Below are 16,767 nucleotides of genomic sequence, written 5' to 3' on the forward strand. Positions count from 1 at the left end.
GAGCCCCGGTCCCCGGCCCCGCGCGCCGCGCCTGGTGACCACCGAGGGCAGGAGCGCTCCGACTCCGTGTGCCCTATGGCGGCGGCCGGTGCCGCTGCGACTCTTGGGGGGCACTGGCAGGAGCGTGCCCTCCCTCCCGAGGCCGCCGCCGCCCCGCTGGTGCGGGCGTAGGGCCGTCCCCGCCCCTCTCCACGGTCCCGCACCCCTCGCCGCCCGCCCCCTCGCCTGACTCATCCGCCCGCGGTGGCCGCGCGCGCCCGCTGCCCGAGCCCCCGCCGGGATGGGGAAGGAGACCGAGGCTGCCGGCGGCTGCGGAGCTTCCTGCTGAGGACCCCGACCCTGCCGCCGCCTCCTCCGCTCGTCTCGGGAGGCGCCAGACGTCCCGACAGCTCCCGGAGTGAGAGCCCGGAGAGGCGGCTGGACCTCGGAGTCCCCGCGCTCAGGACAGGTGAGGGGGAAGGAAGGGTGCTTTCGGCGCGGGGAGGTGGGTGGGCAATCGCTGCAGCCAAAACGGGGAGCTTCTTCGTCGCTCCCCCCTCCTCCTGCTTCAGCTTCCAGAGTTAGGGTAAACACTGTCTTCTGAAGTTTGGGAAATAAACACCAAGTCCGCCATCAGTTCGGGACTCCCCAGTCCCTGGAGCGCAAGACTAAGCGGTGCGGAGCTGCCTGCGAGAGCGCGGAGCCTAGGCGCGCCCGGCTGGGTTTCTGCAAGCTACACCCTCCTTTGTTTCCGTTCCGGAGTCAGCATTCTCCGTAAAGGTGTGCTCAGCGTTAATGGATGGCAGTCCTTGGCAGGAGCAAAGAGTGTTCAGGGGCTCCTAAAGCAGTTATCTGTATGTGGTAGTATCTACACAGGCAAAATGGAGAGGCGAAGCAATTATTGCCAAATTCAGCACTACTCCTCTTCCTACAGAGTCTGTCCTTAAGGGAAAGGGCTGAGGGTTTGCAAGATTTGCTTCATTAATCTTTTTTTAACTATAATTGCCCAAGCCATACTGTGCGGTTGTAAGCTCTCTCTGTGTATTTTCTGTCCTTAGATTTAGATTGAGGTGTGTGTGTGTGTGTGTGTGTGTGTGTGTGTGTGTGTGTGTGTGATATTGGTAATAAAAACAATTCATTGTTCAGTACCAGGCATTGGTAATGCCAGAAAGTCACATGCTTCACATCAGTGTAATTTACTAATTGTAGTCAACCCAGGTGCACCTTAATCGGGGGTACTTAAGAACTCGGTAAAGTATGTTGACCTCTTTCCTTGTGGTGGTTTTTTTCTGAAGTCGTTGTGGACAACTGACTATATTGAAGACATTTCATTTGCTTTGGTGGTTTGCCATGTCTTGTATTATGGTAACACTTACTATATAAAATGACATTCAGGTTGTTATTTGGCTACTGATACTAGACTATATTACCATTTTGTGAAAAGTAGGCTAAATTTTGAAACTTCGTAAACCTTACTTTATTTTTCTGCTACTGTCTACCCATACAAAAGCATCTGCTCGTAGTTTCATGCTTTTCAAACAGCTTAAGTAAAGAGTAAGCGTCCTTCTGAACAGAAATTATTTCCATTAAGTGGAAACTATAGTTAAATGCTTGAGCAATTTAATGTTATGAGAAGTTTTCTTTTTACTCTTTAAAATATATTCTGAGGTGTTAGGAATGGTTTTCTCGAAGGAAGTCCTATTAGAGAGCCCATAACTGTGAGATGATTTGGGCTATAATTTGTAACCTAGTTATGTATAGCTTTGTATGCTAGGCTGGGGAAGTCTTCAGTGGACGAGCGTTGTTTCGTGGGAAGTCTCTGCGTGCAATTTCCAGGCAGCTGGCTCAGGAAGGTTTTACCTGTTGCTTCTGTGTCAGGTCCAGGTAAATCCATGTAGTATCCCAAAGACATCTGGAATCAGAAGGGTTTTGCAGGCAAAATCGTTGTAAAGAAGGCTGCTGTGCTTGTTATTTTAACTCGGAGAAAATTTTTGGGGAAGCTTTTAAATGCTCCAAGAGTTAGCTTGTGGTAGTTGGACTTGCGTAGTTTCAGAATTTTGACAACAGCTCATTGGGCAGAGGAAGCTAACCAGTGATTTACAGGGGGAGTGGATCTGAATTGTTTGTTTATATTCTCTCATTCTCAGTTGATGCTCAGCTTAAAGGGAAATACATTCATGTTTAGCTTAGGAAAATAGAGAAGAACAAAGATAAAAGCAGATGTCACTTTTTATATTTCTTAAGAAAAATGAGTAGAAGATAAAATAATAAGCCCTCATGGCAATGCATATTACTTACCAAATAGAATGTAGAGTTTAAAAGCAGTTTAAATATAAATTTCATTTAATGTTACTGCCCTTAAATAGGAGACCGCATGGGGAGTCTGCATCAAGCAAAACACATTTGGAATAAGAACTTGTATAGAGACGGAAGAAACGAGTCCACAGTGGGATGGACCCTGTATTTTATTCAGGAATGTATGAACTGCAGTTTTACCAAGTGTACCAATTTCAGGGCTTCAGATCTGTTTTGTCTGCTGAGGTGTGATATGTGCCCAAGCCCCCAGAGAGCACAGATGAACACTTGCTGTGTCATGCTAGCTGCTGGACGGTAAGGTAGCTCCTGTTATGGGAGGTTACAGGCCGATGGAGAAGGGACTGGAAAGTGTGCCATGGATCACTGAGGACCTGGGGTGGTCCTGAAATTCAGGGGTTGCCAAAGGCGCCGTAAGGGTTATGTGGCCCTGAATACATTTCTTGGCCTTTTTAGGTTTCTCTGCCGATATCAACAGATCAAAACCTTTGGATTGTGATCTTTCTGTACTTTTTTAAAAATACTGCATGATGAACCCTAGAGGAATTAAGGAGAGGAAGAAATCAGAATGTGGTGGGGTGGTGTTGGTGCCGTCAGTGGAGTTTGGGTTGGAGGGCGACTGGGAAAGGGTAATACGATGATAATAGGAGGTAAGGAGATCTGACCTGGGGTATCTGGCCCATCATGGATGGTCTGTGTTCACAATACATAATAAAATAAGTACCGATGCTCACTTAGGACTTGATGGTTTTCAGTGAATTTTTAGAAATAATGGCCATTGGTTTTCACAACAACCCAAGAAGTAATTAGAGCGGAAAGGTGAGGAAACCAGGACTAACACTGCAAAGTGCCCTTGCACCAGTAAGCTCCACTGGCTTTCTGCAGGATTTGTAGAGATAAGAGAAGCTAGATAGGACACGCTTTGGAAACCCTGTGGAAATGGGAGGGAGAGATAAAGTTGGTGTCAGATTTTTGTGGTGTTCAAATTTCCGAGTAAAAATTTAGTTTACATTCTGGAAGAGAAGAGTCTCCAATCATGAGATAAAGACTTCCTGAAAAGTCTTGAGTTCTGATGGTTGATGTTCAGTCTGATGACTCCTGTCTGTGCTTCCTCTCACCTCACCTCCCTCTCATTCTCCGGCAGTAATTCTGGGGATTTGATTATCGCAGAGTCATTGATAAGACTCTTCGGAGAGCTTTCAGTGCAACTGGTGAAAGTGAATTCTCCCGTAAAGGTGTGGATTCTTGGACCATTGTGCTGGGAATTCATGGGATATGTTCCAGCAGCAGGTTGTGCTTTTGAAACTGTCACCAAACATGAAATTACACAGAAATCACAGGACTTACGCAGGAATGTGAGCAAGGTGAGAAGATGTGGATCTCTGCATTCCTTCCTGGAGTGTCCTCGTCATCAGCTCAAAGCATTAAGTGTACCAAGGGGGACAAGTCTCTCCCCCCCTCCCTTCCCCCATGTTCCTGTGGAAGGGAGTTGGTCAGAATTCATCTGGTTATACAAGAGAGGAACCTACATTTACCCAGGTTAAGCAAAGAGGAAGATTTATTGGCTCATGTGACTGGAAAGTCCAAAGGTGGACTTCGCTTCAGTCATAACTGTATGCCAGAGACACTACATCTTTGTCAGGGTTCTTTCTTTCTCCCCCTGCTTCTCAGCTCCTCTTCTCTCTCAGTGAACTTCATTCTGAGGCCCTCTTCCATGTGCTGAGAAAGATGACAGTCCATAGTAACACACCTGCATCTCTAGGCCTTTGATCCATAAGAAATAGAGGTCTCGTCGCTTCTGGGTCCCATTTCTAGGAATCTGGAAGGGCTTGGATTGGCCCTGCTTTGGTGGTCATTGAATCAGTCTCTGTGTACAGCAGAGAGGAGTACCATGATAGTCGTAGACTGGATCATGTGCCCAACACTGTGTGTGTGAGATGCCAGTGGTGGGCTGGAGTGGAGGAGGCTGGAGGGGCACCATGATGGACAGTTCTGTCTAGTCACATAGAGGTGTGGTTCTCTCAAGCTAACGATGCTCTCTGCTGTTAAGGAGAATTGCTCCCTCTCTTTGGGGGACAGTCCCCTGCACCATGATGTCAAGTTTGCACAGGGAGACATCTCAGATGCCATGCAAATTCCAGAAGTGGACTTTGCTACGAGGACTGTGGTTTGCAGAATATTATTGTACAAGGAGCCGACCACTTACCTATATCTGTGTACTTTTATCAAATACCCCTGTGCCTTATTTCCGGCCTAAGGATTTTATTTACAGAAGCCCCGGTCATCTAGGGGTCACGGGATTGGAGACCCCAGCTTTGGGCATTTTCAGTGAAAGTTTGAACAGGGAAGTGAAGTGATAAACACAGAACTATTGTTTATACAAATTCATTGGGTTTGTGGGAGATGGCTGGGCAGAGGGGAGGCAGCGGGCTCAGGTTAGTGTTATCACTTAGGAGGCATAAGGTGATAGGTCCCAAATGAGAATATTGGCATATGTGGACAAGATAAGGAAAGTCTGGTGAGGTTGCATGTCAGGATGAGGGAGCATCTGTGTTGACCAAGCATTTGTGTGATGAAACAGATCAGGAGAGACAAGACCAAGTAAACGGGCTGGGCCAGTAGGTGAAATGGCAACTGGATTGTATAGAAAGGAAACCTGTGGCCACCAGGAGTCCTAGGGACAAAGCCTTTATATGTAGAGCATTGACATTTATTGAACACCTACCTAATACACCAGGTCCTTATTGTTTTAAGTTCATTATATTAAATCTCATAATAGTCCTTTAAGGGAAGAAAACTGAAAGTTAAGGAGGTAAATAATTTGCTCAAGGTTATGTGGTCCTTACGTTGTAGAGCTGGGATTCAAACCCCTGCAGTCCGAAACAAAAGCCCCTGCTTTAAGACACTGTGCCACATGACCTCTCAAGCCCAAGGTCAGAATCCAGGATAGTAGGCCACATGGAGGGACAGGTGCAGTGTTGTGCCTTCTAATAGGCAAGCAGAGTGCCAGAAGTTCAGGTCAGACAGAGAGGATGAAATAGAGGTTAGCAGGGTGAGGGTGCAGAGCATCCATGCTCAGAGGCAAACAGGACAGCAATGCCAAGGAGGAATAGATTCTTGGTTTGGGGTTTGGGATGTAGCAAAGAAAGTGGATGGAAGTGGTATCAGGAACAGGTGGGCAGTCAATAGAACAACTTGGGCTTGATTGCTGATCTGAGAACAGGAACTCTACCATCTACTCGAGCTTCAAATATTCTTCCTGGTGTAAGTCACTGAAAATATGGAATGGAATGAAAGTGGAAGACTGGGTTCTATTAGTTGTCAGGTACTATTAAGGAAAAAATAGATGACATTTGTAGAATGTTTGCCATGCGTCTTACATACATAATCTCACCAAATCTTCAGTAGAAGCCTGGGAGGGTAAATATTAGGGTTTTTTAAAGCCAGGAAATGGAGGTTTAGATAGGTCAAGTTCCTTGCCTGAGCTTCTGGAACTTGACCGGAAGATGAAGGAGTGGTCATAGAAACCCAGATCCATCTCAGTCTGGACCTTATCCTGGGTCTTCAGGAAGTCTTCCTGGTCCTGGCAGGGCAAGGTCAGTTTCAAATCTGGGCCATAGAAATGGGGAAGTCAGCAGGGGCATATGCTTTGTGAAGGGGGACCGTGAGTTAACTTCGGGACATGTGAATATGAGCTGATACCAGGTCATCTGAAGACAGTTGTCCGGCGGGATTATATCTGGCTTTGGCACAAAACCTAGTAATCTAGTAGGTTTTTCCCCTCAGTACAGGATCTCTGTCATTATGCAGGATATGTACGTCAGCAAGTCAGATGTTTGGAAGGCTTAATTTTAGTCACTGATTTCAGTTGAAGAGCAGGGACCTCTGCCAGCTACCATGGCCTGGATTTACCTTTATACATACAGGTACTTTGCCCTAAATATGATAAATAAGAAACAGATACATATTGAGAGAGTAAGCAAAAGCACTAACACATACTGAATGTAGTAGGCACAGGGAACACCCTCCAGCTGTAAAAATCTGTACTTGAAGCTGCTCTAAATCAAACTATTTACTACTGGAACATCACAGCGTTCCCCAACAATGCAAGGTCAAATTTGTATCTGCTTAGATGTATGACCAGATGTAGGTCTTCATTATGTGAACTGCGTTTCTGTCTAGAGGAAGGGGAATGCGAAGATATGTGAGAAAACGTAGTTGAGACATATTTGTGAGAACTCATAGCCCATTTGCGGAGGTAAACAACCATGCATAAAACTTCTAAAACAATGCAGTGGAATAATACGATCTTTAGAGTTGGAAGGACCTTTTAGAGAGTAGTCAAGATGACAGCACTATTTAGTATTATGAAATCCAAACTTAATAGTAGCAGCTGAATGTAAGTGCTATGGAGACTAAAAGAAACAGAGCTGTCTGAAACCTGGAAGCCGGCAGTGGGGCTTCCAGAGGAGGTGAGGTCTGTTGAATAAAATGGAAAGAGAGACAGAGGAAGGTATTCCAGGTAGGACTAGGAACTTATCAGTGCCCTCCAGCCAGAATCCACCAGGAAATTCCATGTAGTCAAACAGGGTTTGCTATTCATTGAGGCGAGTGAGAATGTACATCATAGGGAAAAGAAGGGTGTCTCAGTAAGAGGGTGTTAGGAGTTAGTTAATGTGGGATTTGGGCTTGTGTTAAATGCTTTGGGAGAGAGTTTAATGAAGCAGGGCTTTGTTCCAGGTTGGAGCAGGGATGATCCTATGAGTTTGTATCTTAAATCTTATTTAAAGGAGGCAAGACTAGAGAAGCTAACACTATAATTGGCAAAGAAGCTGCAAGCTCCCATTAGCTAGGTTAGAAGGTATTGGTCATTACAGGGTTGGACGGTTTTCATGTTTTTGTTTGTGTTCCAATATGAGTACATAGTGGTCTTGTTTCTGTCCTGATTCCTCACGGTCACAAGGTGTCCTTGTCCGGTGTTGATGTTCTGTGACATCGTCTCCATCTAACGGGAGAACACCAAGGCATAGCTCTAATGGCCAGGCCAGCTCCTGGGTATCAGGGGCTGCCCTGCTCTTTCATAAACTGCAAGTGATACTCCGGAGTCTATCTTATTCCCGGCGCCAAGCAAGATTCCCAGTACCATAGGATCCTGTGAGTGAGTGTTTCTCTTGTGGGTTAGTGAGATGATTTTTTTTCTCTGCTCAAATAAGTTATTTAACAGCCTTCATTCAGTGGCCACTGTTTACCGGGTGCTGTGTTAGATTCTGAGGATGTTAGGATGACAAGAATCTCAAGAATCTCAATCTAGTGGAAGAGCCAGCTATAAACCAATGACCACAACACACTGAAACAAAGCTGGCAGAGCTATTAGAATAGGGAAAGGAGGTTAGAGTCTCTTGGGATAAGTCATGCTGAGAAGGGGCAGGCTCTTTTGCAAATAGTGAGTTCATCACAGAGGTGCTGATAGGTTGGCAGCTGCAAAGGAATATTCTTCTTTTTGAGAAGCAGCATCTTTGGGCTGGAATGCAGGGTGAATTCAAGGAATCTCAGTACTGGTTTTGGCATAAGAGAGGCACAAATTTTCACTCACTTGGTGAGCCACATTATCAGATCAGCTTCAGATCAGCTTAGTGAACGTGCAAGTGCAAGTATTTGTAATACAGTAGAGTTAGTGTTTCTGAAGAGACACTATTATTTCTTATCATGACAGCAATACATGCTCCCAATAAAAACTTTGAAAAATATATTAAGTATAAAAAAATCAGGAAGAATATTTGCCTTTAATCCCATGACCCAAAGGCACTATAACATTTTGACATTTTCATCCCCCTTATTTTTAACGAATTTTCCATAGTTAATAACATAGTACAACCTGCTCTGTTTGCTTAACCTTGTGTCCTAAATATTTCCAACTTCCTGGCCAGATTTACTAATGTCTGTATAATAAATGATTGTATGGACACACCATAATTTATTAGTCATTCCTTTAAAATTAGACCTTTAGGCTGTTTCCAAATATCTGGTATTATAAATGGCACTTTGATGAAATCTTTGTATAAATTTCAAATTACTTCTTTAAGCAAGTTCCACAGAAGAGTAATTCCTGGGTCAAAGGTAATGCATGTCTTAAGATAATTGATGTTTCACGAAAAACTGGTTTTCATAATAGATGAACTTGTGATTGACAGTGCACAGAAATACCCTATCACTGTGCCTGCCCTAGGGGGTTATTTATTTTTTAAATAAAAATGCTACCATTTCAAAACAAGTAACAGTTTATGCTCACTGCTGATTTCGTCCCTTTGTTACCAAAAACTCTCTTTTAGAATGTGGACTGGTTAAATACTGTGATGAACCACTCAATTTAAAAAAATGTATTCACAGATGTTTCTGAATATGCAGATGGGGGCCCGTGACAGAGAGAAGATTAGAATGTGTTTTAGAGCCAATAATATATGCAACCTGTGAGGGCATCCTGTAGACCGTAGTGCAGAGAACCTTGTATGGAACTTCCAGATTTGAACTAAATATTGTTAAACAGGAAAAGACGATACAAGACAAGAGCCCCACTTTGTGGAGTTAACCCTCTGCCAGCCTCGCCTTTGTAGCTTGGTGGTCAGGTCCTTGCGGTCATGGCACGTTGTAACTGTTGTGCTCATGGTCCTACCCTATCTGACAGGCTGAGACCTGTCTGTTTTATTTCCAGTTGTATTCCCAGCAGGTCACCCAGGACCGGGTTGTGCTGGTAGGTAGAATGTGAGGTAAGATGTGCTCTAATGTAGGATGTAAAAACCCTTGAGAATTCCCACCCAAGGACCTCTCATCTCTGTTAGTCACCGATTTCCTCAAAACACACCAAGGATCTTCAACTTTGAACATTCTGATTATACTCCATTTCCCAAAGGGAAGCTGCCACATTGCAGTATCTAGTTTCTGTAGTGATGAACTTAGACTCATTCCACAAGAAGGAGGAACTTGGACCGCATTTAAACTTGGGAGGGTTTTTTTGTTGTTTGTTTAAAAGCATTGCTTGAGACTACAGGGAAACTATTAAACTTACTGTAGCAGTCAATTTGAGGTGGATTCGGAGTGCCAATTTTAATTTCTTCACAATTGCTATTCTTACAAAAATAATTCACAACTAAAGTAATTTTGGTTTCCTTTTAAAAGTCAAAGGAGAGTATTTATAGCATTATAACTCCATTTTCTTTTATGGGTCTCAGTAATTTTGAACAAAATTGTTTTTATTCATTTGTTCACTAAATCAGTATTTAGTGAGAGTCCTTCAGTAGTTGCTATTAAATTACCCTCATTAGCTGTTTTGTCAAATGTGAGGCACATCTTACATAATGACAATGTAGAAAAACATGTAGGGAAGCATGACCTGTACATCTATTATTTACTTTCTGGTGAGACATGTAAAAGTTCCCATAACATGCATAAAATGGAAACTCAAGCTCTGTAGGAAGTTCACTTAATAATAATTGACCTAATAAATATTATGTGCTGGCAACTGGAAATAGGGTAGGGAACCAGACGAAGGTTTTGGTGGGTACATTCTCGTTGGGGAGGACAAACAATAGGTGAGCGCGTCAGTTTCAGATGGCAGCAAGGGCTGCGAGGAACAAGGGAGTCGGATGGAATAGACTATGCCTGGGCGTCCGTAGTCAGAAGGTCAGGGAAGGCCTCTCTGTGTTTGAGGGGTTTGAGCTGAGACCTTTAAAATAATAATGAGCCAGCCTTGCCTATTTGGGATGGGAGAGCCAGGTAGGCTTTACTCTCAGTATAGTGGGAAGCCATTAGAAGGTTTTTCTTTTATTAAAAACTAGAGGCACAATGCACGAAATTCGTGCAAGAGTAGGCCTTCCTTCTCCCCCCACTCCCCTCAAACTGCCTTCACCAGCTTCCCTCTGGCACCCAGGACCTGGGCTTCCCTTGCAGCCCCGGCTTTGTCTAATTAGCATATTATGCTTTTAGTAGAGGCCTGGTGCATGAAATTCGTTTACGAGGGGGGGGTGTCCCTCAGCCCAGCCTGCACCCTCTCCAATCTGGGACCCCTCGGGGGATGTCCAACTGCCCGTTTAGGCCCGATCCCACCGGCAGTCGGACCTCCCTCTCACAATCCAGGACAGCTGGCTCCCAACTGCTTGCCTGCCTGCCTTCCTGATTGCCCCTAACCGCTTCTGCCTGCCAGCCTGATCTACACCCTAACCCAGGCGTCCTCAAACTATGGCCTGCAGGCCACATGCGGGTGTTTTTGCTGTTTTGTTTTTTTTTACTTCAAAATAAGATATGTGCAGTGTGCATAGGAATTTGTTCATAGTTTTTTTTAAACTATAGTTCGGCCCTCCAAGGGTCTGAGGGACAGTGAACTGGCCCCCTGTTTAAAAAGTTTGAGGACCCCTGCCCTAGCCACTCCCCTGCCAGCCTGATTGATGCCTAACTGCTACCCTGCCAGCCTGTTTGCCCCTAACTGCCCTCCCTTGCAGGCCTGGTCACCCCTAACTGCCCTCCCCTGCAGGCCAGGTCCCCCCAACTGCTCTCCCCTGCAGGCCTGGTTCTCCCCCCCCCACCAACTGCCCTTCCCTGCAGGCCCGGTCACCCCCAAATTCCCTCCTCTGCCGGCCTGGTCACCCCTAACTGCCCTCCTCTGCAGGCTTGATCACCCCCAACTGCCCTCCCCTGCTGGCCTGATCACCCCCAACTGCCCTCCCTTGCAGGCCTGGTCCCTCCCAACTGCCCTCCTCTGCTGGCCATCTTGTGGTGGCTATCTTGTGTCCACATGGGGGCAGCCATCTTTGACCACATGGGGGCAGCCATCTTGTGTGTTGGAGTGAAGGTCAATCTTCACATTACTCTTTTATTAGATAGGCTAGAGGCCTGGTGCATGGGTGGGGGCCAGTTGGTTTGCCCTGAAGGGTATCCCGGATCAGGGTGGGGGTTCCCTTGGGGCGTGGGGCAGCCTGGGTGAGGGGCCTGTGGTGGTTTGTAGGCCGGCCACGCCCCCTGGCGACCCAAGCAGAGGCCTTAGTATCTGGGGTTTATTTATCTTCTACAATTGAAACTTTGTAGCCTGGAGCAGAGCCAAGCCTCCTGCTCGCTCAGTGGCTGCCGCCATTTCTGTTGGAATTTATTTATCTTCTATAATTGAAACTTTGTAGCCTTAAGCGGAGGCCTGGAACTGCCAGGGTATGTGGAAAGCTTGGCTTCCTCCATTGCCAGGGAAACACAAGCCTCTCTCTGTGGCTACAGCCATCTTGGTTGGGGTTAATTTGCATACTTGCTCCGATCGGCTGGTGGGCGTGGCTTATGGGTGTATTGGAGTGATGGTTAATTTGCATATCACTCTTTTATTAAATGGGATTATTATTGATAGAATAAGAATGCAAAGTAGTGCATTTTTCACTGTGATGGTGGTATTGGATTTGGAAGTAACTCAGGACTCATGTTAGAAACTCCCTGTGTATTTATGCTCACAATGTGTCATACATTATTATGTGGTTGAAGACATTCCATATACAGCATACCCACCTCCAAAGGTTTTTTAATATAAATATTAAATATTAATATAAATATTGTCCTCTCAGTAGAATGTAAACAGCTAAGTCATTCCACTGCAGAGTTTTTGTTGTGTGAAGCTTATATTTTTTAACTTGGTATATTGTATGCATTCAGTAAATGGTTGCTAAATTAATCATATTGACTCTTCTATAATGTCAGGAAAAAAAATCACTCTAGCACACAAATCACATTTAAGACATAGTATTTTAATGAAAAGACCAAATAATTTCTTTGAAAAATTTTAGATAAAATGTTATATTTTAAAATTATATTCAGTATTAAAATGAAAACATTGAAAATGAAAATATAAAATTCAGCTATAATTACCTTTATATATTCCCCAGCCCCTACCTCCTCAGTATAGGTAGAACCCTCTAGAAAATCCACAATTTAGATAAATGTTTCATTACCATCAGTTAGTCTTAGCGTGCCTTACTTGACACATGTAGAAATTCCTTACTTATTTTGTGAGTCTCCTAATCCTTGAACTAACCTCTGTGCAGAACTTTTCTCCTAACACCTGCATGGTTATCGAGGCTGAGAGTTTTGGGGAATGGTAGTGAGTGAAATCGTGGGTAAATTCACAGGAGCCTTACATTCGGAATTTGGTTAAGTGATTGATTTTTAAGAGACATTACAAAAGGAAGACAAAGATGAAAAAGGCAGCACATGGCATCCATCTCCAGGTAACAAGGCCACCTGCGTCCCAATTCTCATTTCTACAGATTTTACCTGGAGAGTTCCTGTTCTCCTGGTCCAGCTGCTAGAGGCTCATTGCTCATTTATGAGGCAGGAGACCAGCTGACTGGCAGGCCCTGGGAGACCCAAACCCACCTGCCACACCATAAACCCAACTCTCCCATCTTCAGGCTCCTGGAAGGGGTGGGAGATCTGGAGGCTGCCTCTTGAGTCTCCTGCCTTGTGGTCCCGGGACCTACGCTCCTTCTCCCAGCCTTCATCAGCACCATTTCTCCCCGGCCTCCATGTACTCCTGCAGCTCTAGATTGGAAGATTCTCAATCCTGCTTCCTTTTTTATTTCTTGTAGAGCATCACTCATTCAGTCCTTCATTCATTTATTCAATAAATATTTTTTGAGTACCTACTATGTACTCTTTTAGGAATTAGCTATATAACAGTAAACAAAACCAAGTTCCTCTCCTTATGATCTCTACATCCCAGTTGGAGGAGACAGAAAAATAAGTGTATAATTTGCTCTGAAAAATAATAAGAAAAAGGAAACAGGGCTCAGGGGCAGAGACCAACTGGGATGGGAGCTAGTGGGGCATAGTCACAGAAGTCCCTCTGATAATGCCTGACATTGAGCAGAGACCTGAATGGAGGGAGGAAGGAGTCATTAGAATGTCTGGGGAGGAGAGTGCCAGGCAGTGAGAAGAGGAAGTGCAAAGGCCTGGAGGAGGCAGCAGGTGCCTAGGAGTTGGCTTGGAATGCTTGAATAGCAAAGAGCCAGTGTGATTAAACCAAAGCGGGGGTTCAGAGAGAGCCTTAGGGCCACAGGGTACTTTTGGACTTCATTCTGAATAACATGGGAAGCATCAGCTGGGATCCTAACCTACAGTGAGAGCTTTGCTGGGCCCCATCCTCAAGGTCATTACGATTCTCAGAAGGAAGTATGCAGTGAGCAGAGGCCCATATGTCTGCATTCATCACCTGTCGGTCCTGCTTGATGGGTCAGAACTCTAATTCAAGTTTCTCAAAAGCCATGAGATCAAATAAAAGTGACATTGATAAATACTTTGAAGCAAGCATAGCCCAGAGAATTCCAAAGCCAATGGGAGTCATTTTACTTTGAATGTGAACAAAATTTTGAAAACAGTGTGCATTCACAGATCCAGAGTATGAGAGCTAAAAGGAGACTTTTTCAAACAACAGTGAGGAATATGTGGTCCAGAGAGGCACTTCATTTTTTCTAAATCTGAATACAGGATTAAACTCAGACTTTTCACCTCCTGACCTTGGCCCTTGAATAATGGACATGACACACATCTGTTAAGGAAAAGAAAAGCTGTGAAATTTGGACTGAAATTAGTCACCTAATAAGAACCAGGCCTGCCAGGGTCAACGACTTGGAGCATTTCCAGAAAACCTCCTTAAGTATCAGCATTCTTTTGGTCAGCAGACATTCATGGGGCACCTACTATGGTGTAGGCACCCACTGTGGGTGATGCTAGGGAAAAGCTGTGAATGGGGTGTAGAGGGAGCTAATACTCTGTTAGTGGGGACGAAAGCAATTACACCATAAGTAACAAGTGTAATTAGTGCCACAAAGACATGCAGGTTGCTAAGAGAGAGGGTTGTGAGTTAGAGGGTTAGTGAATGCTTCCCCAGGAAATGTCTTATATGATGAGACTAGAACCCAGAGTAGCTTGTCTGGAGAAGATGCATGCCAGAGAAAAATCCATGTGGGAAGGTCAAAGAAGGAAGGAGGTTTTTTTTGTTTTATTTTTGAGGAACAGAAAGAAAGTTATTGGATCATAGTGAACAGGGGAGAGAAGGTAGAAGGAAAGGTTATAAGCTGGGCAGGGGCCCACCATGTAGTGCCATGAAGAAAATAGTAAGGATTCAATGCTCAATCCAAAGAGCAGGCTTTGAAAGAACAGGAATGACATGAACTGATCTACATTTACACACCACTCTGGCAGTTTGGTGGTGAAGGGGATGGAGGAGTCAAGAATGCATGAAGGAAAACAGGGCTTTAGCTTGGGTGGCAACAATGACGATGGTGAGAAGGGACAGAGTTAAGAGGTTTCTAAGGCAGCATCAGCAGACGTTGGTTCTGATAGCACATGGGAATTGTGGTTCAGGACACACCAAGATTTTAGCATGAGCAAGTGGATGGATGGTGGTAACATTTGCATAGATGAAGAAGCCTTTACATACGTTTGCTTCATGGGTTCAGTTTTGCACACATTACGTTTGAGATGCCTGTGAGACATCCCAGGGGAAAGAGCAAATAGACATTTGGACAGGCGGGTCTGGAGCTCAGATGAGAAATTTGGAATGGCGACATCCATTTGAGTCATTAGCATGTAGTTGGGAATAGAGCTGGGGAGAGAACAGAGACTGAGCAAGAAGGGGACTTGGGAGCATGCTTTGGGGATTTCCACATTTCTGAGTGGCCAGAGGAGCGTATGGAGATGAGGCAGCCCTGCAGGTGGGAGAGGAGCCAGGGGTGTGATGTCACTCATGAAAGGTGTGCGTGGAATTAGCAGTAAAGCTTGGCACATGCTCCTCAATGAGCCCTTCCTGAAGAGTTGGTTTCAATTTCTTTCCCCAATTTAATTGACCAGTGAAACTCGCATGTAGTATAGCCTTCAAACTTTAGGGTGAAATGAGATTAGAAACTACTGAAAATATTTTTTTGAATTTTATGTAGCAGTTGATACTGCATAAGAACAGAATGGATACACGAGCCATACCTTCACAGCAATATAATGGTAGAATAGCACATTTGAAGGTCAATTTCATCATGCTGATTACTAATCTATTCTTACTATCAACTCCTTTGCTGCCCTCCAATTTAGTAGGTTGTTATATCTTTTAAAGCATTTGGATATACTTTAAAAAACTTGAGACATAATTGACGTAACATTATATTAGTTTCAGTTGTACAACATTATGATTTGACATACCATGTATACATACTGCAAAATGATCACCATAATAAGTCTAATTAACATCCATCATCACACAGTTAAAAAATTGTTTTAATAACAAGAACTCTTAAGATCTACCCTCTTAGTGGTTTTCATATATGCAGTACAGTATTGTTAATTCTAGTCACCATGCTGTATAGTACATTCCCAGGACTTATTTGTCTTATAAATTTATTTTAAGGAATTACTAGGTCATATATCATCTTTGTGACAGATGTTTTTAAAACCACAAATAGAGGTTTAAGCTAGCTTCTTTTCCAGGACACTACAAGGAAAGTATGTAATTTAAAAGGAAAGTGCTTGAACAGCTATCAGAAGACTCAGAGGATTATCCTTGCTCTTATTATAAATGCATTTTAGATAATTAAATCGAAGAGGAAAAAATACCTGCTATTGAAGGTCATGTGTGATGGTGGACCTGGGGGAGAATGAAATCCTTGTTCTTATTTTCCTACAGAGGAATATACACTGGAGAGTTGCCGGTAGTACATGAGACTAATGTGCAAAAATCGACAACCACCCTTGTGTGAATCATTGTCAAATGAGAGCTGATACACTACATTTACTTCACATTTTCTTTAATCGTATGGTGTGGCCTTTTCATTTTTGTAGTTTTCATTATATTAAAACATTAAGATTCAGAAATAACCTTATTTATCAAATGAAGTTACCAGAGCACCCAATAGTGCTTATTATGTCCATAGTACTTTCTTAGGTTATGATGGAAAAGTTTACATAAAATCTCTCCTGGACTTTGAGTCCTTTGGGAGTTAGCACCATGCTCACCAGAACCCACTGCCATCTGGCTGTCTAGCTGAAGTGTCTCTCCTTCAAAGATATTTTAGAAAATACATTGTCAACTTTTGATTCTCTGGGCTATTTATGACTTAAGTGAAGTTTTACTTGACAGAGAGTCCCCTTACCAGGGATAATTTGAAAAATCACAGGAGAATTTGAGCTTCATCACCTAAGAGCTACGTGACCTTGGTCACATGACTTAACCTTGCTGGGCTCTACGTTGCTCATCCTTAGCATGGGACAACATGACGCCTTAGAAGGGTTGCTGGGGATGAGGAAAGGTCATGTAAGTAAAGGATCTGGCGCAGAATGTGGCACATAGTGGATACTGTCCGGTGGACTCCTTCTCCCCAACTCCATGTCTCATTCGCTCCCACCAGGGTGCCCTGGGCACATGTGCTCTGTGTGAACTAGCTGTTACCTCTGCCTGTTATCTAA

The 16,767-nt window shown here is 44.2% G+C and overlaps 1 protein-coding gene across 1 annotated transcript in view; it reads left to right on the forward strand.

Moving 5' to 3' along the window:
• Positions 1–359: 359 nt before the first annotated feature.
• The window catches only part of TMEM200A (transmembrane protein 200A), a 61,683-nt gene continuing 45,275 nt past the window's right edge, over positions 360–16,767 (forward strand). The window contains exon 1 of the mRNA XM_079781677.1: positions 360–448. The gene's annotated coding sequence lies outside the window, so the exon portion shown is untranslated. The remainder of the gene's footprint in view (positions 449–16,767) is intronic.

Source organism: Cnephaeus nilssonii (genome assembly GCF_951640355.1).
Source record: "Cnephaeus nilssonii genome assembly, chromosome: 9".
Lineage (NCBI taxonomy): Eukaryota > Metazoa > Chordata > Mammalia > Chiroptera > Vespertilionidae > Cnephaeus > Cnephaeus nilssonii.